The 27,132-nt window shown below is 37.3% G+C and overlaps 1 protein-coding gene across 15 annotated transcripts in view; it reads left to right on the forward strand.

Annotated features, from left to right (window-relative positions):
- The window catches only part of SOX6 (SRY-box transcription factor 6), a 384,737-nt gene that overhangs the window by 103,564 nt on the left and 254,041 nt on the right, over positions 1-27,132 (forward strand). The window contains exon 1 of one of the 15 annotated variants that reach the window (XM_083863094.1): positions 21,610-21,723. The exons of 12 other annotated variants lie outside the window; for them this stretch is intronic. The gene's annotated coding sequence lies outside the window, so the exon portion shown is untranslated. 2 more of the 15 variants (XM_083863091.1, XM_083863086.1) reach the window with 2 other exon arrangements.

Here is a 27,132-nt window from a genome sequence, read left to right on the forward strand (position 1 = left end):
GGTTAGAATTACTGGACAACACCTCAGTATGAAGTTCTTTATACAAAGTCCTTTCTGTAATAAGTAATTAACTGAAAAATGTGTTCTTCTCACTCTGAGTAGTTATTTACATAGAGAGATTTGAATACATAATGAGAAGAAAGAAATTTTTCATACTACTTTCATAAAGAGAGGTTTTAAACAATAGTTGACATTTCTTTCTGACCAATTCATAAGAACTTTGAATTTCTTGAGGAGGTCCTGTAAGTGACATACTGTGGTAAATACTCTTTCTCAACAGATTTCATTCAAAGAAGTTCAAATGAAATCGAAATAGTTTGACTACTGGATGTAGTTTTAATTTGAAAAAGTAAATTTTGGCATTTGAGTTTTCACTATAAAGGCTAAGTTCTCCCTGTGGAACTCTGCAATGGAAGCAGGAATTAGTTCCAAAAGGCTGGAAATCTTGTGAATAACTCCAGTGGTAAAATATGTAAGATAGTGGTCTGAGTGCCTGAATAACAAAATGCCAGGAGGGCATGGCCCCATCAAAATAAAAAAAGAAATAAAAAAAGAAAAAAGAATGAGCACATAGACTTAAGTGTCCTTTCTGGTGGTGTTTCTGGTCACTCAGCACTTGGTCAAGCTTGTGACCCACTGAGATTTATTTTGTTACCTAAAATTTAGTAGGTAAAGGGCAGAAAACATGAAGTAAAACAAGTTATGGGTATAGAAGCATCAAAGGAGTGTTCCTGGCTCAGCAGAGGCAGTGTGTGCACAGCAGCCACAGGGACCAGGAGGGACATTGGCTGAGTGTTCAGGATAGTTACTGCTCTATCCTTTCCGTATGCCTAAAGCAGCTGAATGTGAAGGTGCCTTCTTTTTCCCAGAACTGGAGAGATTTCCTGGATGCTGGGAGATCTTGCAATGCCACCTAGATCTCTTCTTTCCACAGCCTGCCTGCATGTAGCTGCTGCAAGCACGGCGGTGGAAGCTGTGGCCAGCTGTCTGAGCTCTCCTAACATCTGTTGCTGCCTGAAAGCCTAGTTCAGATTCCAGTCTATACACCAGGATTAGCCACATTACTCATCATTCACTGTGCTCTCCTGTGTTATTCTCTACATCTTCGCCAAGGCTTCAAGGCTTTAAACACTAATGGTTCTGCCATAGTACGTTTATTAGAGAGGATGGTAAGAGGAATAATATAAACAAATTTATTTTTTCTTTGTCCACTGTTGCAGCAGTAATACCCATCTCTATGCAGAACTTCAGAATAAAAAACCTCATAATTCAGGTAATATTTAGTGCCTTGGCTGCTCTGTGTTCATATCAATCACTCTGTTGTAATGTTTTTCAGTCACATTTTTCTGATACTTCCCTGAAGATGAAGTTTGTAGGAAAATTCAGATTGAAAGGGATCTCTGGAGGTCTCTTGTCCAGCCTCCTGCTCACAGCAGGGTCAAGTGTGAGGTCTGACAGGTTACTCAGGGCTTTATCCAGATGGGTTTTGCCAAACCTCCAAAGGTAGAGTCAGCACAACCTCCCTGGGCAGCCTGTCCCACTGCTCATCTCTCCTAAGGCTTTCTTGTCTGCTTTGAAGAGGCACAAAACTGGTTATCTAGGTGGTAATGTAGGATAGGTCTTTTAAAAATGGGTTGCCTTAGTGACCAACAAGATGCAGCAACTTCTCTGCTGTCCTTTCTTCCTTACCTTCTTTCATTTGATACCTCTAGGTAAAGCTGATGTAATCTCTCTGAGATCCCTTTTCAGTGGGGAAACCCCTCAGCTCAAATTCTGCACGTAACCATTTTGGCTTCAATTAAAGTGTATGCCATTAAATGTAAAAAGGACAAGCTAAGTTCCAACAGTGAGCACCAGATATTTAAGCAACAAAACTTAGCCTGTGAGTGTGGTGCAGCTGAAAGCCCCTGAAGGGTGATTTTCTTCCTACTACCCTCCATGGTAAGGCTTTCAGCACAGGATTACAAACAGAAATGTGTGTTTATATTTGGCCTGGGCTCATGACCTTCAGTTGTTGAGCCCTCTTCTTTCCCCGTACTAGTAAATGTTGATTTCATAATTTGTTAGGGTTTGAGTATTTTTTCTTTCTTTCTTTCTTTTTTTTTTTTTTTTTTTTTTTTTTTTTTTTTTTTTTTTTTTAATCCTCACTCATGGGATGGGATTGCAAAGGAAGGATTTAATTAGAAATGGAACCCAAAGGCCTTTGATTTGAACCCAGCCGAGTAAATGATAGCATGTATTGGTTACATTTTGACAATTAGATTCTCTGTGTTGTGTTAACTGATGGTTCAGATCCACAGGGGTGTTCACAGGACCCATCGATACCAGCGCTGCCTGACGGCTTTTTGGCAGCTTCAGGGATTCTATGAGGCTTGGAATGGAAATGGAACTTGATCTATCTGCCCGCTGCTGACACTGGCTCCTTCTGGGTCAGGGTCAGTGCAGACTGGTGGGGCAATGTGAAGAGGCCAGCGTGGCCAGTGGTGTGTCTGTTCTCAGGATAAATGGAGCCCTTTCAGTTTCGGAGCCTGTCAACCTGGCGTGAGCAATAAATTTACTTGTGGGCAGAAAACAGAAAAGAAAGCAAGACTACCACATCTGTGTTGAAAGGTCTCTTGTTCATCAGAAGAAGGAAGCAATGTAGGAAATAGAGGAGGCAAGGTCTGAATAATTGCTTTTTCTGGGCTAGAAATGCAGTAACTTCTCTAGCAGATGAATGAAGAGTTGTTTGTCGCTTTCCCCCCCCTAATTATCTTGAGTTCATTGTAGATATTTTCTGTGGCAAACCTTTTTTCTGTTTATCCAAGAGACATCACTGACTGAATAATCAATAAGCCTTTTTCTCCTTCATCTATTCAAGCATAAGACTGGGAGTATTGAGTGAAAGAAGAGGGGGGTTAACATCACAAATATTTTAGAACAATTTACAGCCTTTCTCTTCTAGGTAGTTGAGGGGAAAAATTCTTGAAGATTTTCTGCTATTCTCTTAATGCTTACTACTTTTGATATAGGCTTATAAAAATGTATACTTCATAGAATTAAGGAACCCAAAACATTAGTACTGAAGTATCAGAATTAAAGCTGATATATTCCAAGACATTAGAAATATGTATGCACTCTTCCCTTTCTTTTTTTCCTCTGTTTCTTAGTTATGTCCCTTCTTCTTTAGCCTACCACAGTCTAGATTCCTCTGCCTTTTTATTCAATTTGTTTCTTCTCTTAAATGGATACAAGGGATTTATAAAGAACATTGGACAAAAAAAAAAATCAATACCAGTTTGAATCTGTGACTCTTTTTTTTCCTTAAAAAATAAATTTATAAATTCTAACAATGTTACAAATTCTAGAGCCGCTCTTATTCCTATGTCTGTCCTTACATTATATCAGCAGATATTGCAAGAAGAGAAACTAAAATGTAGAAAACTTAAATAGAAATTTTTTTGGGTTTTTTGAGAGACCATTGAGAGCTTTTTAAGCAGCTATCATTTTTCCTATCACTTCAGTCATTGCAGCTTTTTCTTCAAAGTATTATTTAAAGTAATACTGACATTTTATTCTGTGAAAAACTATGCATGTTTTGCACATTTTTCTGTATAAAAGTGTCTTACATACAACGTTAAAAAAATCAGATGGAAGTAGAAACATTGCTTGCTACTTGGCAAGCTGCTTTTTCTCTAGCAGCAAGACACAGAAGTGGATGCACTGGCATTTATGATGCACTGCTCTTCCTAGCTTCTGTCTTGGTTCTGAGAGCCTCAGTTTTTGTGGCTGCTGTGATGCCCAGTCTGACACTGTTTTTAACAGGCTTGTGCTGCATTTGCTGCAATTTTGCATTGCCCTTTGAACTGCATTGCAACTTTCAGCCCATGCCTCCAGATGCCCAAGTGCCCTTTCTCATCATGTAGGCTTGATGTCCCCCAAATCACCTGTCCCTGAACTTGTACTGTCCTTGCATTATTTCACTTTGGTGACTGAGCCATGCTTTTCCCTGTGACTGAGTGGGCATGGCCTTTCCCTTAATTATGTATCATAATATTGTGTTATTTTTCTGCAACTCCAACCTTACTGATGATTGAATATGCTGAAGATGCTTTCAAACCCTCTGAAATAGGACAAACAGAAAAAAAGCCCTCTCTGAAATGATGCAGTAGAAGTATGAGCTGCAGAATACATTACTTTTGGACCATATTTATTTGCTGAATGGATAGTGCAGAAGCGATTTCACATTTTGCATTGTTGATTTAAAAGCACACTCCTCTTGCAAAGAACTAAATAGTCACATGGAGTTCATTGAGTTACTGTGGCAAGAGGAATAAAGTAGGCAGAATAGATGTCAAAGTTTTAGGCAAGGGTTCACAACACAATGGCAAAGCCCAGTGCATATTATTCCTCCACATACCTTGTTGGTAGAGAACAGCTTCCACCATTTCTGAGAGAACTTTCGCTGAAATAATTTTATAGCTTACTAAAATTATCCTAATAGAAATGATTGTCAGAATACAATGGATGAATGCTTATATGGTTATTAGTGTTTACTGTTACTAACAAAAAAATGAAGTTGAAAGCATGAGAAATTCAGGGAAGTTCTTAGTCCTGACCCAAGCTGAGATTGGATAAGGCTGGAGTTAGGGAAGGCCTTACAGGATGTCTTTATTGGCCCCTGCTTGGCTCAGTCTGCTCTTGAGGAACATGTCACAAAGAGAAAGGGGAAGTCTGGGAGAGAAAACTGTCCATGGCTCTTTTTTCCACAAGCTGCTGCAGCCTGAGTGCCCTTTCTGCCTGTCAGCTACAGTGTGGGAGAGAAGTGGTGCTGATCCCATGTGAGTCAGAGCCCGAGATCACATTTTGAATCAATAATCTACGGGAAATTGGATGCTCTTTAAAATCCAACTGAGACATAGATAGCAATGCTTTTGATAAACATGACTGAGTTGTGGCCATTTTACATTTGTGTGTGCATGCACACACACACCTGAGGATGTGCTGTGAATCAATTTGTGACCCCTTTGGAAACGTGTTAGTAAAACAAGGTCACAGTAAAACAATTTGCTTTGTTAAAAAATAACAAGGTCATGGTAAAGCAAGTTGCTTGAACATGCTCAGTGGTGAGATATGTGTGTGGTATATACCTGAAGTGAAACTGCCTCCCAAAGATGTGGGAACATGAATTAAACATCATGTACATAAAGGAATAACTCTAGGGAGAGTCTGTGTGACACTGTTACAGGATTTGTTTAGCTCTGGAAACATCTATATTTGAATTGGCAGAAATTGTGCAGAAATCTCCCAAACAAGTAACCCAGTCAAGAGCAATAACCTAAAAGTAAGTAGGAGGACTGTAGAATAACATGATTGTTTAGTTAATGTAGTTTTTAGTATAAATAGAGTTTCAAGTCACCATGACTTTAATGCCGACCCTCCCAGCACATGAAAAAAAAATATTAACACTTGAAACTAACAGCATGTTAGCAGCTAATTCGTGCATTATTTCAGTATCATTCATAAATTACTTTTGAATCCTTTGACTTAAGAAAAAGAAAATCCCACAAATCCTACTTTTGGTCAAAGCATAAGACCATAATTAACTCGGCATGTGCTTTTGAATTAAGAACACTGTGTTCTGAGCTTTCTTAAAAAGCTTTTAAAAATGTTGGGGGAATACTTTCATAGAGCCTTATTGACTGAGTGGAGTTTAAGATTTGTCACATATGAAGTGATGTTAATTAAATATTGTTATTCCCTTCTGTCAATCAAAGAAGGTTAAGCTTTTTTTGTTACTTGAATAAAAGGGGAAGTGAAACAGGTGAAAATATATAAAACAGCTGTGAGAAAAACAGGAGGAATAACATAGTAGGAATTTAATTAGAATTTATGGGAGATGCAGGAGGTTTAGGTGCTAATTCCAAAGCATTGCATTTTTTTGCGGTAGTAATACCATTTGAATATTTTTGGACTTTTTGGCTAGGTATCATTTACTTAATGAATGTACAAAATAAATATAGTGGTAGAAGGCCAGTTTTTCATGCATACATATGCTTTACTTAAAGTCATATTTGCAAATTGATGTTTAATATGGCTATCACTGAAACCTTCTTTTTATCAAACCAAAATGTTGTTAATCAGAATCCCATTCAATGATACCTCAGCTATGGGTATATTTTTAAGCCAGGTGAGTTATTATCTGTATTAGGTATTTAAGTATTGCTGATAATGTCTCCTCAAAGTGTGAATTTTAAAATGATTTGTGCTTATATCCTTTTATTTCTGTCAATGTGCCTAGGCCTGTGGATGTGTATAGGTGGAAGAACAGCTTCAGGATAAAGCTTTCTAGAACTTTCCTTTCTGGAAAAAATGAAAATTGGAGTCTAATTACACAACTTGAAATGCTGGTAATTAAAATCCATCAACAGACATCATATCATCTTCTATAGAACTATTAGAATTGACAGTTTTAAGGACAAAATTAAGAAGCAGCTGCAGACCTATATAATAATAGCTAAGTTATATTGTTTCATCAATGTATCAGGCTTGGACAGTGTATTATTGCCATCAATATTCCAACCTCTGAAGGCAGGAAAAGCACAGAGGAAGAAATGTGTAGTTTATTTTACAGTTTTTTGGTGGTATCTGCTTAATGGGGGAGAAACTTCTGCACAGACAGAATTCAATCAAAGTGGAAAATTCTGCCTCTAAATCTTTTGTTTTCAGGCTCATCATGTTTTCTCGTGGGTCTTTGGAAACAGTGTGGCCCATGATGACCTAAAATCATGAAAGGCTGCTCCAAATATTTCAATGCTTTTGAAATTGTATAGGTACTGGGGTAATATTTCATGAAATTAGACTCTTCTTTGGAATATTGGGAAATCTGTGGCAAAATGATGCCTATAGTTAGCTTTTTTTAATTTCAACTTGGATAACTGAGGAAATATGGGTGCTTTGAACTTGAATTCCAGGTACTAAAAAAATCCCAAACAAGTATAAAATCCCCTCAATTTTACTATTATTTTAAAGCAGCCAAATTTGCATTGCAGATGTCATGATTTAAATATTCAGTATGTGTTTTTCTATTATTTAGGTATATTTTTCCCTAGTACAGTGTTTAAGTTTTTTTTACCTGAGCAATGTGAGCTGGAGACCTCCAGTGGCCTTTGCCAACCTACCTGTTTCTGTGGGGCTTTACCTCCCTGACCAAACCTTGTAGGCTGAACTGCTGAGCTTAATGAACAAATGTCTATAGCCTGAATTAAAGAGCCAGGCTTTTGAAGTAAAGAGCTCTGAAGGACTGGGTAGAAAGGGACAATATAGTATGTACTGAGAATTGGCACTTCATTTTGATTTGATTTTGCTTATAATAATTTTTTTTTTTTTTAATCATAAACATCTCTTTCTACGTCTTGTACATTCAGATAAACTTATGAAGTATTCTAGTTTGGTTATTTTATTAAATAAAGCCAAAATATTACTATCTTTGAGTGTTCTTAAGTGCTCTAAGTTTTGGAACTAGGAATTCTGCATGTCCCCTTTGGGCTGGAAATATGACAGTGTTAAGTGCAGCATCTCTAGCACTTCAGAAAATCTGGGAGAGGAGAAAGCTACTGAAACCTGGAGCTGTTTTGTTCCATAGCACAAGATATCACCAATTAGCAATTAAATTAATCGATTTGCCCTGCATTAGCTATTTGTTTTGATACTGACTGGTAAGTAATGTATTAAACATCTTTGAAAAAGTCTGTTATACTTTGATCTGCAAATATTTTATTAACAGAGGCTATAAACCACAATGAGTGGCTCAGTTGTGGGTGGTTTTTTCATGCTTATTTTGATGATATAGCAGTATCTTGGGATGACATACTGTAGTGAGTGAGGATAAATATGTGTTGCCAAGGTCTAAACAGCAGCAATATGGAAGTAATTCAGCAGTCAGTTTCACTCAAAGTTTGAAATCTGTGCTGTATTAGAGGTATGCATAGAAGCTGTGTTAATTGCTAGCTTGTTTTCCATATGGTTCTGTTTTAATGGAGCACATTTGTTGCAGATGGTTGGAAAGTGGGTTGGACAGTGCCTAAACTGGCTATGACTAATTCATACAGTGATTATACTATACTTTAATGTTTAACAGTCCCCTTTGTAAACTTCTTTCATTCACAGTTCCCTTGCCATTGAAATGTGGTCCAAGATAGCTGAAAAGTATTCTTCTTTATTTAAACTTGGCCTTAGAGAAGAGCAAGAACACGGAGTGTGTAGTCATCTTTTCCCTGATTCAAATTCAAAACCACACCCCAAACTTGGTTCTTCAGATGGGTTATCTCCATTATTATTATGGTTTGGTGTGCGTATTTCGCTGAGGTAATGGTCTCTAAGAAGAGCCACTTGAGGAACTGAAGTGACCTTAACAAATGCTAAAACTGGCTTTGTTCACACCACAGCGCTTTTACCTCTTCACTGGTTTGCAAGTAGGTGTAGACATTTTGGATAACAACAGCCATTTCTTGATTGAAAGTTTTAAAATTGCTAACTTGGGCTTGGGGACACTGAAAATTTGCAGTGTTGAGGTGACACTGAAGGAAGAACTGCAGCAATAGGACCATGGAATGATTAAGGATGATGCTGTAGATCAACTTAATGATGACATGCATGGCAGGAATCTTTTGTATACTAATGGGGTGTTTTAATGGATCTTCTATGCTAAATCCAGAGAGGAAATTAAAATATAGAATATTGCTCAGCACTGTAGTGGATTCTTATTTGGATCTCTTGTGACAAAGCTTGTACAACTGACTTTCCCTTTGCTGAGGACTACAGTGAATGTCACAGTCAAACTCCAGTCAATAGTTCTTTGTTAAGGAAAAAAGAGTTCTACGGTTCACTGGGTTTCTCTACCATTTTTACTGTTGTTTTCTCACATTGTCACTAAAATATTCTCTTTGTTATCTGAATGGGACATCTGCTGACTGGCTTAGCTCTCTTTACCTGATTGTGTGAAAAGTCTTGGTTAAATCTGTGAGGCCTTGGAGGCCCAGTAACCTGCTAAGTGCTATAGAGCCTGAAAGACATTATGTCCTTGGACTAACTTGTCTCTTCTACTTACAGCTGTATGTGATAGATAAAAAACCCCTTACATATAAAAGACTGGGGTGAATGTAATTTTAATACACTTGTGGACATGTTAATGAGTTGCTGGTTTTTCTTACCTGAAAGTATATAAAAATCCATACAAATAAGGTGTGTTTTATAGTGGGGCAGAAAAAATAGAGCAGGAAAGCTTTAAAAAGAGAGTCTTATTCTCTGGCTCTATCACAAACCTGCTCAATTGGAATTGATAATTTGTTTGAAGTGGTTGGAAATCCACTTAGTATGGCTAACAGTGTAGAATAATGCAGACAGTTTGGCAGTTAGCACTAGGATGTCTAAACCACAGCTTTGATGCAATAATACTATAACTTGAAGATTTACCTAATTTATAATTTTTCCCAAAGCTCTCGCCCGCTCTGTGCCGCTGCTTGGCACGGTGATTTGTCTGCACTATCTGGAGTTTAGTTTGAAACACGTTTGCATTTGATTGGTGTTTTTAGATTTTGATAGCTGCTAGTTCCTCTCCACAGAAGTAACCTTTTAAAATGTCAGTTTTAATGTACAAATTTTATGAGAATAAAAAGACTTTTAAAAATACTAATTTTAGACTTCTCGCTGCTGAGCTAGTAGTCAGCTGCTGTTGTCTCAGGCTGAGTCTTGGAAAATTAAGTCAGTGCTCACTATAATAAAATGTGTACTCTGGACTTCATGGAGAGAAAAAAACAACACTTTTCTTTTAAATCCTTTTTCTGTAACAGTTGCATAACAGCCAGTGTAATCTTCTGTCCCCTTATTTGTTGATATTTACCCTCTTTCCATCCATCCTTCTGTCTGTCTGTGTCTACCATGCACTGGATTTCTTGCAAGTGGTGATTCCTCTCCTTTTAGGTGATAGTTCTTCGTGAGAGGAAAAACTTCAGGTGCTCAAAATTTCATCTTATGGTCTGTAACAAAAAAGCCTTACAAGTTAGGCAGTCTGGCTTACCAAATACATCATGCAAAATAATATTTAAAACATTTTCCCCCTGAAGGTGACACAATATTTAATTGCCACTAAAAGATCTGATAATTTTCTATAATCTTAATTGCTGCAGCTATTCTTGTGATTTGTCATATTGGCTAGGTTGCTGTGTCATATGCTCCGTAAGAGAGGTGACACTGAAATTCAAAAGGGAGGGAAGCTTAAGCTTTCCCCCCCTACTTCCAACGTCCCTTGTTCTAAATCAGAAAAGCACCATTTGTTTTGGCTTCAGGGAGCTGTGTGTTCAAGCTCACAGCTGGAGGTATGGTGCTGCAGTGATGGTCACCAGTAACGGGAAGGGAGACTATAATGATTAAAAAAACCCGCAAACAAACCAACAAAAACAACCCTATATAAAACCCTCTTGGGATTAAAGGCAAGCACTTCATTCTTTCCCTCCTCAAAGCTCCTGTATAAATTGTGCACACAGATGAAAGAATTACAGAAGGGAATGTATTCAGATTTTAAATATCAACAAGATATATTTGTTTGTGATATTGCCTCATTGCACTAAAATGTTGCCCTAAAGTGGAATAAAGTTTTTTTTTTACTAGTTGGTATAGAAAAACACATAAATGTAATATTATTTTTACTATAGTTTGTATAGATCTTGCCCATTTAGAGACTATGCAAATCTTCCCTACTGCAGGGCAGACAACTGGGAGACTGTGTGAGATAATGTGTGGTACAGCAGGCATCCACCATAAATTTGATACTCATACTCGTGAGTCCTTCATATTTCGTACAAAGAATCAGGGAGAATAAAAATAGAAGAAAAAGGGCACTGCATGGAGTTATGAAATATCCACCTGTAAAAGAAACAAGGAAAGATTACCTTGGTCTCCTGTACTTGTCTGTGCTAGAACTGCTGATCAGATACTGTGGGTTATGGTGGAATGTGGGGATATTATGAAATCAGGATTCCTTTCAGATGTACTCCATTATTTTTGAAGTCCTATTAATTCCCCATGTGTTCTGGCTAATGAAATAAGGAAAGGACCCTTTTAATAGGGGCAAGATGGGACTACTGCTCAGCTTGTACATGTTATGCAGCTGGACAGATGGGCCACTGTTTAGAGAAACATGGGTGGGAGGCTATTTTAAAAGAAAATGAAAAAACATTTGTTTAACTGCATGGCAACACAAATATTTTACCAGTTGAAGGCTGACTGTGTATTTCATTATTACAAAAGGTGCAGGCTTGAAGGGAAAAAAAAAAAAAAAAGCAAGATGCTTCTTTCTAGGGTTTAAGATATTCACTCTAAATGGGGGTATTTTAAACCTTGCTATGTATTTATGCATTTAACTCTTTAAATTCTCACATCCCTTTTCTAATCTGAAGAATTCTCTTGGAAGGAAGTGCTTGCCAAAATTTCCCATCAAATGCAGATGCTAGGCAGAAGTTCCTGCAGTTTTGTAGGAAGTTCCTGGGCTCACCCAAGCTGCTGCCATTCTCATTCTTCTCTTCTTATTTCTGCTTCCTCCTCCTTTGCCGAGGCATCTGTTCCCCGAGGCTGTTCACATGCAGCCCTTGCTCTGTTCTGCACCTTGTGGTGTCCTCTTATAGGTACAAGAGCAGAGAAATGCCTTTGTCTTTCCATCTGCTCTAAGTGGCAAGCTTTGGAAAAAAAGGCTGAAAACACAATTATTTTACTTAAATGTAACTATATCTGTGGTATATATACCTACCTATATATGTATATGTGTTTATGCATAGGTGTACATATATATAAAAAAGTAATGGAAACCCATTTGGGATAATCATTTCAAACCCCATTTGGGATAATAATATTTTTCACAAACTTTGAGAAAACCAGGTAGTTGTACAGTTCACTCTTTGTGGTTGCCAGCAAAACTTTTATAGATGTGTTAAGTTAGCTTGGTGGAACGTGAAATTGATTACAGTAATTAGAAAATGTAGGTGGTTTCACTTATGTGCATCACTTTGCTTACTGAACTTCTCTAGTTTCCATGAGTATGATAGTTTCCAGCTGCATTGCAATAGACATTTCATACAGATATAGATATACCCCAAAATATTAATATATACCAAAATGGACACCTATTCAAGCTCTATTACCCCAAGCTCTTTGACAGTGAGCTATAAATGAGTCACTGTGCTGTGGTTTATAGTATTCTCTTTCTATATAGGTTATATTTTAATTTCCACTCTTTAGAAAGGAAAGATATTAAACACTAGGAATTATATGGGCAGAAAAAAAAAAGAATGCTCAAAGACTGGACAGTGGGTACCATTAAACTGTGACAGGTGTACCTTTTGAAGGATGTTTAATGTGTGAAACTTTGGTATTTGGGACTTTGAAAAGTGTAGTGAAAGTGCCTGTTTGCAGCAGGTCCCAGGCCTGAAACACTGTGTGGCACAGCTTCAGAAAGATTTGTCAGCCTGAAAGCTGATGCAGCTGGAGCAGGATTTCAGTCTGAACCCAAGACAGATATGGAGAGGATATATCATGTAAACATAGTGCACTCAGTGTCCTGGCTTGATTGATTTGTCTGTTCTGATTCACTTTGTAATAAAACAACGTAGAGGAATGTCTGGCTGATTGGGTATTGAAAGCTCCAACATCAGAGAAAGAAAATTACACACAGAATCACTAGGTTGGAAGAGGCCTTTAATACCAATGAGTCCAATCCATGCAATTAAAACCAAGTGAAGCCCCAAACTTTTATGTTAATTTATTTGGTTTCATTTTGAAGTGATCCCTGATTCATATTGCTTAGAGGTTCAGGTTCTCTCATGCCTCCTCTTTCACAGGAGATCTCAAAGAAGTAGAGAAAGGTGATTTATAAAGGTCTTGTTTTGCCTATTTGACACAGAGGTAAACACAGGCATAGAGGTAAATAGCATGCCAGATACTGAGTCAAAACCAGGCCTTGTACTTCTGTGTGCTTCTTTCACTAGACAATGCTGATTGGAAAATTTTGACTAGTGGGAGAATTGTAGGCCAAATGCTAAAAGTTGCCTAGTGAATCATTTTATGAGGAGATATCGAAGTTCACCACATGGTTATCATGTGGGTGTAAGTCTGACACTGTAATTGTATATGCATGGTGGTTTCTGTCTCTAAGCTGTGTTGGCTTCAACAGCAAACTGAAATGCCTTAACAGATTCTTTTTATATATATACATACACACACATACAATATGAAATAGTTTATCAAATTAATTTCTGACATTCATCATAAAGATCACTGATGAATTGCATAGATCAGTATCTTTTGCAAAAGACAGTTTGGAATATGATAGTTTTATCATTTACTGAAATCAAGTGAAAATAACTAGGTCTGTGTGATTTTTTTTCCTTCATAATTTATGTAATTTATCCTCATGACTTAAAAAATTAGCAGATATAAAAATATGAAGGCTCCAGTTGTGAACAGTGTTTAAGATGTTGAATGAGAATTTCAATGATAATTCAGAGGTAAAAAAAACAATTCATAGGATACCAAAACCAAATAAGAAATTTGTAAAGGATTTGAGCACTGTTTTGTGCATTGTATTGCAACTCAGATGGGAATGGAGTTATGGAGTGAGGTGTGATATCTAGGGCTGCAAAAGAGTTAAAGAGTGAAAAGAATTTCTAGTGGTGAAATGTGGCAATCTGACTTGAATTCAGATATCGAAGTTGCTTGGTCCTGTAGTTAGGGCTGAAAGAGAGCTGGTTTATGTGGCCCAGGTGCAGTGTTTTGGAAACCCAAGGAGCAGAGAGTTCTGCTTTCTCTCTTTTTTTTGTGATAGACACAAAAGGCTGTGCATACAGTGATGCCAGCATGGACTGACCAGGTAGACCAGGATACAGGGAACCTGTAGAGAAGGACACACGGAAGAAACTGGGAGAGGTTGTGCATAATGGGGCAAACCCAGGGAGCTGGTGCTCAGAGATAAGAACCATTCTTCCTTCATGGTATGTGAAGATAGAGAAAATTGCTGTTGCGCGCAAGCTGTTAATTTGGACAAGAAAATTTGGTTCCATTGTGTGACTGTCATATAGGTTCCATTATGTGTATGTATTTCCATACTGTACAGGTTAAATTATATAGATACACATACATATATGTAACCACGCACTAATCTAGGGGGCTACTTGAGTAAAGAAACACAGCAGGAACTCCCTTCCCTTTTCTTCCTCTCTTTGGGTCAAATCTCTTTACATATTATGCATGAAATTTCAGTGACTTGATGATGTTTTTTTCCTGGAGGTCCATTTTATCCTGCTGTCCATCAGTGCAGAGCATATTGTGACTTTTGCTTGGCTGTATGAAAGTGATGCTGGAAAAGTGAGGAAGCAGATTGTCTTTGCTCAGTGTTGGCCACCAGAGTTCCCAAGGTCAAGGTGACAGAGCATTATAGTTACTCAGAGGTACAGTTTAATGGACCCAGCTGAACTTGTGGCGTGTCCAAGGCTAATCAGTGCCTTGTTCTGCACCAAAGCAGCAGGACAGTGTAGTATTTGACTGCTTTACCAGTGTATCTACTGTGCTGTGCCTCTGGCTGCTGCTGTGACAACCTGACTTTTGTCAGGCTCCTGCACCGGATTCTTAGATCACTGCTGTTCTCTTACATGTTTTTCTACATAATACATGGATATTCAGCAAAAAACACAGGACATGAAGTACCATATTCTTGGAGGTATAGACTGTACCTGGACAGCTCTCTAGCTGCTAAATGGGAAATGATGCAGATAATTTGCTATCTAAGCAGCTCCGATCTTAAAGCATGAGTTCATATTCTGTGTAGGGTGCTAATGCAGATTTTATTACTTACTCACTAAAAAAGTGTTAGCCTACTTAATATATTTTAGGGAACAAATAGAACTTTTGGGAAACTGTGTACTTGCATTGTGCATATTAATGCAGTAGCCATACCAAGATGCCTCTAAAACACACTGCTAGGCTGAATTCTACAAAGGAAAATAATGAGACTTCCCTGACTGTAAGTTGTAAAGGGTAGAGTCACCTATCACTATGCACAAAGTCTGTTTTTCATTAGATGTTAGCTTTTTTTTTTTTTTCTTTTCCCTCTTTATAAATAAACTAAGCAGTGTGTTTTCTGTCTCACAGAGGTGGTTTTATTCAGGAAAAAATAACAACTAAGAGGCAGCCAAAGAACACTAGTGGATGATACATGTGTCTGTGAAAACAGGTTCACGTATCTTAAGATGTGATTATCTTGGCTGAACAGAAGTTTAAACAAATAAATAAATGGTAGTACTGGCTGACGACAGTGATATCTCAAAGTTGTAGAAGACTACTGTGAAGTTCAGACTCTTTCTAACCACATTGAATGTAGCTATGTAGCTAATTTTATTAACATTTTGTCTGCCACTTTTTAAGCAGCTCAGGTATTTGAGTGTTAAGTAAATTGAATTTTATACCTTTGAAAATAAGTGTAGTTTCCTTTTTTAGGTAGGTCATGTAAGTGGCTTTCATGTAATCATATTAATCTTTTCCAAGGCAAGTTGTCTTTGTTCTTCAGGGTTGGGACTACATGGTAAGGGAGTATAGTGGCAAAAATGTGGCAGAATCTGTGTAAAAAGGAGACAAGCAATACAGAGTGTTGACACATGGGTTTGAGATTATAATATATAAAGGATCATGCCTATGGTTTAATTTTGTCACCTGGTAATTTTGGTCACTTGGTAATTTATCTGGAGAGGGATTGGATTGTGTTTCTCATTGAGTGGCAGTTTTGGGGACACTGGGATTTGAATTCACACAGTAACTTCCCTCCAGGCTGATGAACTTGTAAGTAAAATATAACGCCGAAAAGGATTAAAAAATACTGAAAAGACACTTTGCAGTCATTTTTGTCCCTTAACGGTCAATTAGGGAGCACTTGAGAAAGGCAGGAGATTTCTGGGAATGAGCAGACATCAAGGCCAGCATAGCTGTTCAACATCTTATCCAACTTCCTACTATTGTGACCTCTGAGGAACGCTGTCAACGCTGTGCTGGTATGTCTGGAAGGGCTTGGGCCGTGATCTTTGTGGCGAAGATGTCAAGTTACAGAGAAAGTAGTTTTTCCCTCAACTGTTGGTAAAAAAAGCAGGTCAAGTGGGGTTAATCTTGACTACTAATGATTCTGGCCTTTTCAGAATGGCATTATTTGTGGTGCTGAACAGCTGCCTCTGCTGCTGCTGTTTGGGCCCAGTGTTGGCACTGGAGGCAAAGCTTTGCTTCTTTGCTGGTATCAGGTTGTGTTCCTCTGGGTGCTGGGTGACATTTCGGCTTGCCAGAGATGTGGATTGTGTGGCAGGAGGAGGATTGGGTCTGTGTGCAGTTTTGGTGGCACAGAAGACTAATGAATATTTCTGCGGCTTGGAAAAAAGGAAGTTTTACTTAAATTACTTAAATCTCATTTTGTCACTGGAGTGTGACAGTTCTTTTCTTTTGAAATTTTGTGTGAAGTAAGTTTGCTAAAAATCCAGTATTGAAAAATGTAGAGCCTCAAGTGCCATGAGGTTTAAGGAAATATTTTCTATTTGGTTTGAGTCTTTGAAGACCCATTACCAGACTTTCTCCTGTAGCATATTTTAAGAAACTATCATCATCTAACTTAATTTTCTGTGTTCAATGAAGTTGTTGCAATGAATGGTAAACTAGGAAAGGGCAGAAATATACTTGTATTTGGGGTGTTTTCATGCATTGCTGCCTCTCTGTGAACAAAGAACAAAAGCAGAATTTGTCACAGAAAGCTGGAGCTGTCTACTTTGAGTTAGACAGAGGTGTATCTGTAGCTTCTGCCCAAAAGGGAAAGAATTCTCTGTTCTTTGCTTTTCCCTGTGCCTGGCCTAAGTATCATCTGGCCCATGGTGATTTAAATGTTTTTCTCCTGCCTTGCAGTGTCTGAATGGGCACAGACTTCTTCCCAGTTAACATACAACAATCTCTTGTGCTGACTACTGAACTCTGATCTTTGGCTGGATGCACTCTTGTTACTTTAAGCACATGTGGTGCAGGGCAGACCTGGAGCTGGGTAATTCATGAGAGCTGGGTGTTATTGGTATTACTACTACTTGAGTGAGCCTGTATTATTTTGCACAGCAGTGTGGTCACCTGGCAGCAGGTCATTAGCATTTTAGGTTTCTTTCCCTCACAACAATGCACAACATGCTAATTAGAGGGTTTTGAAAGCTAAGCAACCTGGTTTAAAATCAGACATTTTAATTTGCAGCTTTAATGGCTATATTATAATAACTGGCTTGGCTTGGGGGTGAAGGGGAGAGGAGCACTTCTCATGTTCCAGTAGAAAGGTCCAATATAACAGAGGCTGACAAAATTAAAAACCTCATAATTTGACCTTTGCCTGGGATAAAAGGCTGTTTCATAACAATTTCCTTTTGTTCTTTGTTTAAGCCATTACTCCAAAAGGAGCCTCCGATTAATCTAAGTAAATGCATCATTACAGTCCTAATCCATGTCCTTCTGTCAGTGTCTGTTTTAATTAAATAAGAAACACTAGCAGAAAGATATCACGCACAAAGCTGTGATTGGAGAAAGAGGGTTGTTTGATCAGGGTGAGATTAAAAAAGGCTTTACTGTTTTGTCCTTTTGCTCTAGATGTCATAATGTAGGTTAAAGGAAGAAAACTTGTCTAATAGTTTAGCACATTGTGCCCTATTACAATATCTAAATAACCAGATTTACCCATGAAACTGTCCCAGACACCCAATTAATTATATACAGAATATTCACAAGCAGACAATATGGCAACTTGGTTTGAGTAATTTGTCACATTATTATGTTTGGGATTGTGTATATAGTTGGCCAGAAATTGTATTCAAGTTGCAGGGTTTTTTATATTAAATAAAACATTGATTAAATCTTTTTAGGTACTTTCTTTTTTTTTCAGTACTTGTGGCTCCCAAATTGTAAACATGATCTACTGTGAGCCCCTGATTATTTTAAAAAATATGTTTGTTTCTCACAAATTCAGAACAATTATTTTACAGCAGTGAAGGATCCATTTAATAAATGTCATAACATCCAACTAGTTAATATTGCTAAAGCAATACATATGTAAGAGAGTCTTCCTCAAGGTAGTGTTTCAAGATCCCTGTGGTGAGGGTTTTCTCCCATATCCAGGCCATTATTTGATGTAATGAAAAGAGAAAGTGTGCAACACAGAGATTGTTAATTAATTTAGCCTAACAAGATGAAGATAAATGAAGCAAAGCATGGATTGAATGAAGCAAGAGGTCTTATTTACAATTTAATACTACTTTATATTAGGCATTTTTCAATTTACAAAAGAAAGGAGTTTAAAGTAAAGGTGTTTTGCAAATGCATGCAAGAAATTTTTTTATTTTATGAGCAGTTCCTAGAACTGCTGAAAATACCTTTTGGGTTAACCTTTAACTTTAAGTTTTCCTCTACTATTTTTTTTTTTTTTGCCTTTTCACAATTATTTTTCTCAATTTGATTTAAAACATGTTGAATAGGAATGAGAAAAATTAAACCCTAATTTTTTTTCCCATTGAAATCAATAACAAATTACCAATGGAAATTCTTGCAAGCCCAAATGTTAGTTTTTCATTGTTTATATTAATCTGGAGCCATAGCCCATTTTTGAGTGATTTGTTGTAGAAAGATGCATTAAGAAGCATAACTACAAAAGTACAATAAGATGTGATTTTAGTCTGCATTCCAAAGTGTACATCTATTGTTGCTTGTGTTTTCAAGAGTCCTTTTGCAGTGAAGGCTAAGAGAGGAGTCCAGGATAGTGTTAATTAACAATGATATTCTGTAATAAAACTATGATTGTTGATCTGGGAGAATATTTTTTCTCAAGACCATGTTTGTTTTAAACATTTGTGAAAAGCTGTTGTTTCAAATTTCTTAACAATTAAAAAATCCCCCAAGATTAAAAGGCATGTCAGAGATTTTAGATGCCTCTCCTTCCCAGTGCCAGATTTAAATAAAGACTATCCAAAGCTAACAGTAAGCTACAATTTGCATTAGTTCAGTCACTACATCTTAAGGTGTATATTATTCAGTTTCCCAATGACAAAATGCAGGGTATATTTCTACACAAGTGAAAAAAAAAAAAAAAAAAAAAAAAGTTCTGTCATTTTTAATGTCTAAAAACTAATCAGCAAAAACAAGTCCTGTGTTGTGACTGATTAGAGATACCTTTATCAGTTTTTCCAAAACCCTGAATTCTAAACGATGGCCAAGCATATTAGGACTTTTTTAAAAAATAAAACATCCTCGTTTTTACAGATGAATTGGGTCTGTCCACTATTTGACCTTCTGCCATGATTGCTGTCTGCAAAGGAAATGCCTTCCTTCCTTTTGCAGTAGCTAGACAGGACAGCGTTATCTACAAGCAGTGTCACTACGAGCAGTGGTCGCCACAAATAGCATTATTATGGTCCCTATGTTTTTATCTTGGGGGTCATGAACAAATCCATGCAACTGCTTCTAAAGATTTCAATAAATAGGACTTTTTATCCAGACAATTGGCTTTTATATTACTTTTAAACAAAACTACTAGTCCATCAAGAGTTTCAAAAGGAAAACAATTCTACAGAGTGCTGGTATGGCAGCACAGACCAATCATTATGGCACCCATTCTCCAGTCCTTTATTTTTCAAGTCCACAACAATAGGTTGTTGATTCAATGGACAAGACCAGAACAATTAAGTTCTCTGTTTAGCAGCAGTGCAGCATTTTAATGCCCTCCTCTAATAATGGTCTCATTATTGTTATTCTAAGACTGGGCCTCAGGAGGAGGAATATTTGCTGGAGGTACGTCATTATTTTGCAAATTTCGATTAGCTCATCATGTTGTCTGTACTGTGAAAATCGTAGCTAATTAGGGCAGTCAGTTAGACTACCAGCTTTTGAGCTTATGAGTTAAAAGGTAGCACACTTGATAGGCCAATGATGTGAAAAAGGTGGTAAAAAGAGGGATTAGAGCTGTTGCCTTAGTAACTCTAACTTCCATCTGTGCGGGAACAATGGACCTGTGTTTCTCCACCACCTTGGTGTAAAAATTGGTTTTGTTTCGAAAGGAAGGGGCTTTTTATGACAATCTGGAATTCAGCCTAACAGGGTGTAGTTTTAGTTGTTAGAAGAGACCATTGGAGGATAGGAAAGATGAAAGGTCATGGCGAGCTCCAAGGACATGAAAGGTCATTGTCTCTCGTAACAATAGTGGATTGTTTGGTCCCATTATTTCCAGCCAACTACTCAGTCAGGTGATAGAAAAGATACTACCAGTTTAGTCAGGTGGAACGGGAGAGAAAGATAATGCACCTACCAAAGAACAAAAGATAACTATAATTCGCCTTTATTAAACAAAGTTGCACTTATTTGTGACCATCCTCTGAAAAGGGTTGTTTACTGACTTACTATTCCAGCCTGCTTTGTTCAGCACTGCCTCTGTAGGCCATCACATCTCTGGGAAGCAATCCAACGTGTTAGAAAATGTTGTTTAAGCTTTCTTCCCATGAAGAGGAGCCCCCAGGAGTACCACTGATGTGATACTTAACAGTAAATTTAGTTGTTGTAGCTTTCTCACATTATTGGCACTCTTAAAAGGTTTTCCTTCAAACACCGAATAAAATTAGCTATAAATATGAAATAAATTTGCTTCAAAACTTTATAGCATTTTATCATAAATTCTACAGAACATATTGCAGAAAGTTTACAGCAAACTGTGTTAAGGCTCTGCTGAACAGAGAGCAGAGACCTATAGCTGTGTAAAAATAGATTAGCTATAGGACTACTCTTATGCAAAGGGAAATAGATTAAGTCTCATCTTTAAAGTCTCTGTGCAGAAGCTTTAGGAGACTCTATGCCTTTGTTTTAAGGAAAAAACAGCACTACTGCCATATTATTTAATAAAACAGCTCTAGCAGAGTTCATGAAGAAAGCATTTCTGTTAGTGAATAGAGCTGTCACCTCTTACATTTTTCCAAGAGTATCCAAACTCCCAATTTACTGTTTTTCAGAAAGACTTTTTTCCCTGTTTCTTATTATTTCCCTATTTTTGTAGCATTATGCCTTAGTCATTCATGCAACAAGTTTATTTTTCTTTTTCTCTTACCTCTGTCCATAATCAAAGTATGTCCCAAGATGCATCACATACCTCCTAAAGACTAATTTGTTTAGGTGAGCATTTTCAGAATGTTCCAGATTCTTATATGAGATCTCTGAACTCTTTTACTAGGTTTGTTTTATAATCTTTTTACTCATGTCACAACAGAGCTGCCAGAGCTGTATTGAATTTTTATGAAACTGATAACATATATGTAATTTACTACTATTACACTTGAAAATAAAAATTATATATAATTTTTAGGTATCCCATCTTAAACTGTTCTGACCTCATTTGAACTCCCCTTTTTAGCTATTCTGGGCCTCTCTTATCTCATTTTTACTCCTGGCCACTCTTGCTCTTGCTTTCTGACAACACAGATGGGTGGCCTTGCACCAACTGATAACTGTGGCAATTTCTCAGCACACTATTCACTAATAAAAGATGTTATTTTCAGAATTAGGCAGGCATGTGTCATACTTGCTCACTGGCTGAAGATGAGAGGTGGAGCCGTGGCTTCCTGGGAGTGTGCAGTCGTATGAGCCATTGGACTTTACAGCTCCCAGGTTGTTGATGCATTGTTTTACCAGCAACTAGGCTTAGTAATTAGATTCTTTCAGAGAAAGGAAGTCTTGCTTTAAGTGTTTGTAAGCTTTTATTTTTTTAAGATAATCTATTCTTAATTTTTCTCTTTAGCTTGCTATTTAGTTCTTGTTTATGTGCTAGCCTATGTATTGTTATTTTTGTGTTACAATGAGCTGAAGAGTGTAGGCTGTTGAGTTCAAAATGGGAGCCCTGCAAAGGGTTAACCAGCAGAGAATTACAAATGAACTATCAGGAAAGTTGATTATTAATCCAGCAAGAGAGAAAATATCCTTCCAGTTAGCAAGAATTAGTACCTGAAGAGCTGATAATATTGTTCAGGCTGTCGGTGTGGAATGGCAAAACCAGGTAAGCTAATCATCTTCTCAGAGGAACGAAATCTTTTCTTTCTGTTTTTCATTATAAGAGAGTTTAGTTTTTGAACAAATCTTTGTTATTTTACTTAAAGTATCAGCATGTGAAACAGCATATGTTGATCCTCAGTTTCCTCAAATGAATGAAAGAAATTAAACTTGTGTTTAACTTTGGTAAGAAGATACATTTCTAAGCCGTATTTCTAAGCTACGCAACGTATGTAACTGTGAAATATCATAACAATTCTTTCCTGGTTTGCGGTTAACTGTGAGAACTGATTACAAAACCTGAAGAGTCCTTTGCAATTGCAAGCTAATATATTACGTAAGTTGGTCTTGGACATATTGTGGGGGTTTACAGGAAGTTTTATGTTGCGGAGCTCTTTCATTCAGTTGTTAGATTTCAGTTTTCACACTATACGAATGATTTATTTAAATTTGTTTTGATATTGTGAACACATTCCTGTTTACTAGCAAGCTTTTTTTTTTGTGGGGTTTCAAAAATCTATGATCTGGGGTTAGAAGGAAATGGATGTTTGGTAAACATACCATTGTGTTTATATAGAGAAATGCAGATGAAACCATTAGGTCAGTTGAATACAATCTCATAATTTTGGTAATTTTTTAAAACCTCAAAGCCCTGTCTTGGGAAAACTTTCAAATTTGTGCCCCTGACACTAATAAATAGGTATGATAAACATTTATGTTTTTCAATGTAATCCTCATTATTTAGCTTACTATAGGTGTTGTGTAAAAGTTTTTAAATGATAGTCTAGTACTGTGGAAACTAGAAAGTCTGTATAGAGCATTTGATAACTTTTCCTAATTGTCCGCTGTTAGTTAAATTAGTAGCACTTAAAAAATCCTGATTTGCTTGTAGAACGGGATTCAGTATGCACATGATGTGACTACAGCATCTGTCTAGGTGAAAAAGAGTCCAGATTTTGGCCTGTTATGTATGAAATAGCCTGAAAGCTGTATGAAAGGGATTGTGGTGATACAAGAAGGAAGATACGGATAAAAACTGAAAGTATTCCAAATTTAAAGCCTGAGCCCCTATAGCAATGTGCTTCTACAGGGCAACTTTTTACGAGCCATAGAGAAAGGAAGAAACCTTTTAATTTTGGGAATGGGATTGAGATCTGGCCTCGGGCAAAGGAGAAAGAGAAAGGAAGGCAGTGGGGAAAGTGAAAGGGAGAAGTGGCATTTGTCTGACAGCGTCACTGCTCCGCGTGTGACTTTGGCCTCCTCGGGCACAGGGACAGCTGCTGGCCAAGTTCTCTGAAGGGCGTCTCACCACGTTAGAGCAAATTACAGTCCTAGAATTTGCTGATGATGGAGCTATCAGGGCCACAAATGGTGGCATTTCGGGAGTTATGCTAAATATTCAGATATACATCGAGGCAAATGACTTCTTGAGGCAGGTTTTAGCTGAGTATTTTAAGGAGAACAGGCACAACACAAATAAGCTGCATTTTCTGAGTTTGAACCTCGGAAATGCTACCAGCATCTAGGAAATATATAAAGAGCAAGAAACCCAATGATGAAAAAATTATCACACAGGAAATGATATATGTAGAAAAAACAAGATTGTAATTAGTGGAGGAAAGTAAGAAACTGATTAGAGAAATGAAATTTCCCAGATGTTTAAGGAAAAAATGAAAGTTAAATTAGATAAGCTCTTTTAACTAGTATTGGAGAGGAATGCTTCCTTCAGAATGGGAAAGCTAAACTTAAAATTAGAAAAGAGCTGGCAACTTGAGTTTAGCTCAACTGTTTTCCTGCACGAGTGACTCTTTGGAATGCTCTGCTTGGAACATCATCAGGAACAGCCAGTATAGAGCTGTTGGGGAAAAAGTAAAACACAAAATGAAACTCTCTGTATGCTTATTTGGAATGATTAAGGTGATTGTATTTCTTATGTGTGTACTAACCCACAAATGAGACAAATTGGTTGGATTTTGAAGCAGTATTTCAGGATTTATTGTGTATATGTAGTTGACATTGTGCTAGTTGTCTAGCACTCCACTGGTTCTTTTTAAAATTAATTGTAAGTATTAGCCTATTGACAGAATCCTAAATCATCAAACACTACCTGTAAATGAACAGAAATGGTCTTGACCCCCCCCTCAGCTATAAACCAGTGTAAATTAGCTGTTATTTAATTATTATTGTTTATATCAACTGGGATAAAAGTAATGTTCTTAAGCAAAAGATAGAAGCAAAAGATATCAAGCAGAAACTCTGGGATTTTTGTGTCCATTCCAGTGACTTGTTTCAACAACACAATAGTGTAACCTGTGAAAAATGTCCCCCTACAAGGCAGTTTAGCTGGCACCACTGCTTTTGTGCCAGTTCCTGTTCTCAGTTGTGTATTACAGGAAAAAAAAAATGGAGAAAAAAAAGGCCAACCAAAAAAGTTAGACGTGTCTGGAATAGGTTGATAAGAACATCATCTGATTTACTGGAACTAGTTTGACTGAGCAGGGTGTTCATGTTAAGTAAAATTGTATTTTCTTCAACACAGACTGTGTAGATTCCAAGCTGTTTAAAAGTTTAGGTCAAGGAGAGATGAAGCTCCAGAGGTCTCTGAGTGACTAGACACACATCTGGAAACACAACTGCACTCAGGGGAGGCTGCAGAAGCAGTTAGCCTGCAGCAAGCAAGCCATTCTTGTCACTACATGGTTGGTGCAGTAAAATGAGATGATGCAGTGGGTGGAGCATAAATATCTATATGTTGCTTGATTCTCTACTTTATAAAAACCTGTTAGTAGCCAGCAAGAAGCTTGTCTACACAAACAGATGGCCAAAGCAAAGTTTGGGCAAGGTTATTTTTGTTTCTTGGACCACACCTTGTCTGTGGTGACAGTACTGGAGAGAGAATGTGTTTCAGTTCATTAAGAGCTCAGTGAAGCTACATGGATAACACTGAAGTGTTTTATAAGATTCAGTGTAAAGCTGCACAGTTCAAGGAAGCTCATGTCTTATTAGCTATGGCTAAGGTCAGTTATCCACACAATGAGGGGGAAACTCTTTCATAAACAAGTAGATAAATATGGTGCAGGTGGTGCTTAGTCTTGCTTCTGGCTGTAATGTTACCAAAAGAACAACTCCAGCTTTTGCAGAGTCCTTATGGAGCATCAGCAGCATAGAATGGTCAGATACAAAATTATAAGGTTGTGCCATGGAAAAAGGACAAATTCAGGGCACTTTCATGGCTTTGCGTACAGGTGTCTACAAGATATTAAAGAGAGACTATAAAATCATTAGAACTCTCCTTCTAGAAGAAAATAAACTGTAAAGTGCTAGGGCTGAAAAAACAAATTGGACTAACCTCATCTAAGCATCAGAATAAAACAGGCCTAATGTCCTGTGGGTTTTGCTTTCTGCAAACTCTGTAGTGTTCCATGTGTTTCAAAAAAGCTGGTTAGATACATTGGCATTTATTAGCACTTGATCCATGTCTGATAACATGATAGGAAGATAATATAAAACTTCATTTTGCCTTTGAGGTTATAATTTTTACTGTCTTATGGAAAATAATTATATTTTAAACAGCTGTGAAAAGAGAAGAGCTTGAAGAGTTAATTGAATCACATGCTGCTAAAGGAAAACATTTTCTTTCCTATTTTTTTCCTCATCTGAAGTAGAGTTACATGTGTTCCTCATTACACCCAACATATTCCAGTAGTTTTTTAAAAAGACATACTCATGAAGAAGTGGATTCTCAAAGACACATTATTTTCAGCTACTAAATCCTGGAACAATCAAACATGTGTCATTTTTTACCTTCTGAACAGAGTTCTGTGGCTGTAGTGGATGATGGCACATAACATCCATAGAACTGTAAAATGTAATCCCCTGCATGTCTTTACTACACAAGTTTTGGGTGTATTTTTATAGATGCCAGAGGAAAACTTGCTGGCATTTCTTTCAAAGATAGTACAAATTAGTGTTGGTGTAGTTATTAATTATTCTGCAGTCTTTAGGCCAAATGTTTTAATGGTAGTAAAAACACACACAAAACCAACCAACCAAGACAGAACCCACAGCAAATTTACTTTAAATGTAATCACCCAAGTTTGTGAGAGCCAAAGGACAGCAGATTGAGTGTTTTCCCACAAATGGGTCTCCTTTACAGGCCAGACTGATGAGGTTGTGATGTGCAGGTGTTCAGTGTCCAAGGCAAACAGGGGTGTTCAGAACAAAGTGGAGATTTTTCAGGGCACTTTCTGCTTCAATAGGTCAAACAAGCAAACTCTGTGGTGTTGGGAGAAGGCCAAAGCTGGACATTTCAGGTGTGCATCCTTTTGGCTTTTCTACCTCTGAACCAAAATGGATAAATAAAAAAACAAAACAGTTTGTCTGCTGTCTAATAGTTTACACTCATGTGCAAGTTTCCTGGCATTTTACAGTGAGAGAATCATGTGTTTAAACCTCAGTGAGCATTGTAGTAGCCAGATCCTTATTGTTTATACTCTTCTTTTTTTTTTTTTTTCAAAGCAAAGTTTTTATCAGTACTGTGCTTGTCTAGTTTTCATTTAAAGAATTCTTCTACTTCTATATTAACTCAGATTTTTAAAAAGTCACATGTACGAGCATACATCACACTTTTTTTGCATGAAAAATATGAGCTAAATCACAAATGTCCTTGTTCTTTCTTTACTAGGATAGGCTTTTAGCATTTATTGAGGTAATATATATGGTTTACTAGTGTTTGTACAGAATCTTTCTTTTCTGTGATTTTTCAATAGACTGCTTTTTCTTTGAAAAAAAGTATTTTTAGGACACTGTTGATTCATCTTTCTACTTTTCCCATCAGTTGTAGTCTGTTTAACACTATCACCACCTTAGAGAGCACAGCATTGAGGGGAAAACAAAGTAGCTGCTGGTGACCCCGTGACAACTGTCTGGTAAACCTGATTACTAACCTAGAGCGTTGTTTAATCTGAAGGCCAAACAAAACCCTGCAGGAGAGAAACATTGTTTTGTTCTAAATGCCTATTAGGAAGGGAG

This window comes from Zosterops lateralis (assembly GCF_965231275.1).
Source record: "Zosterops lateralis genome assembly, chromosome: 6".
NCBI lineage: Eukaryota > Metazoa > Chordata > Aves > Passeriformes > Zosteropidae > Zosterops > Zosterops lateralis.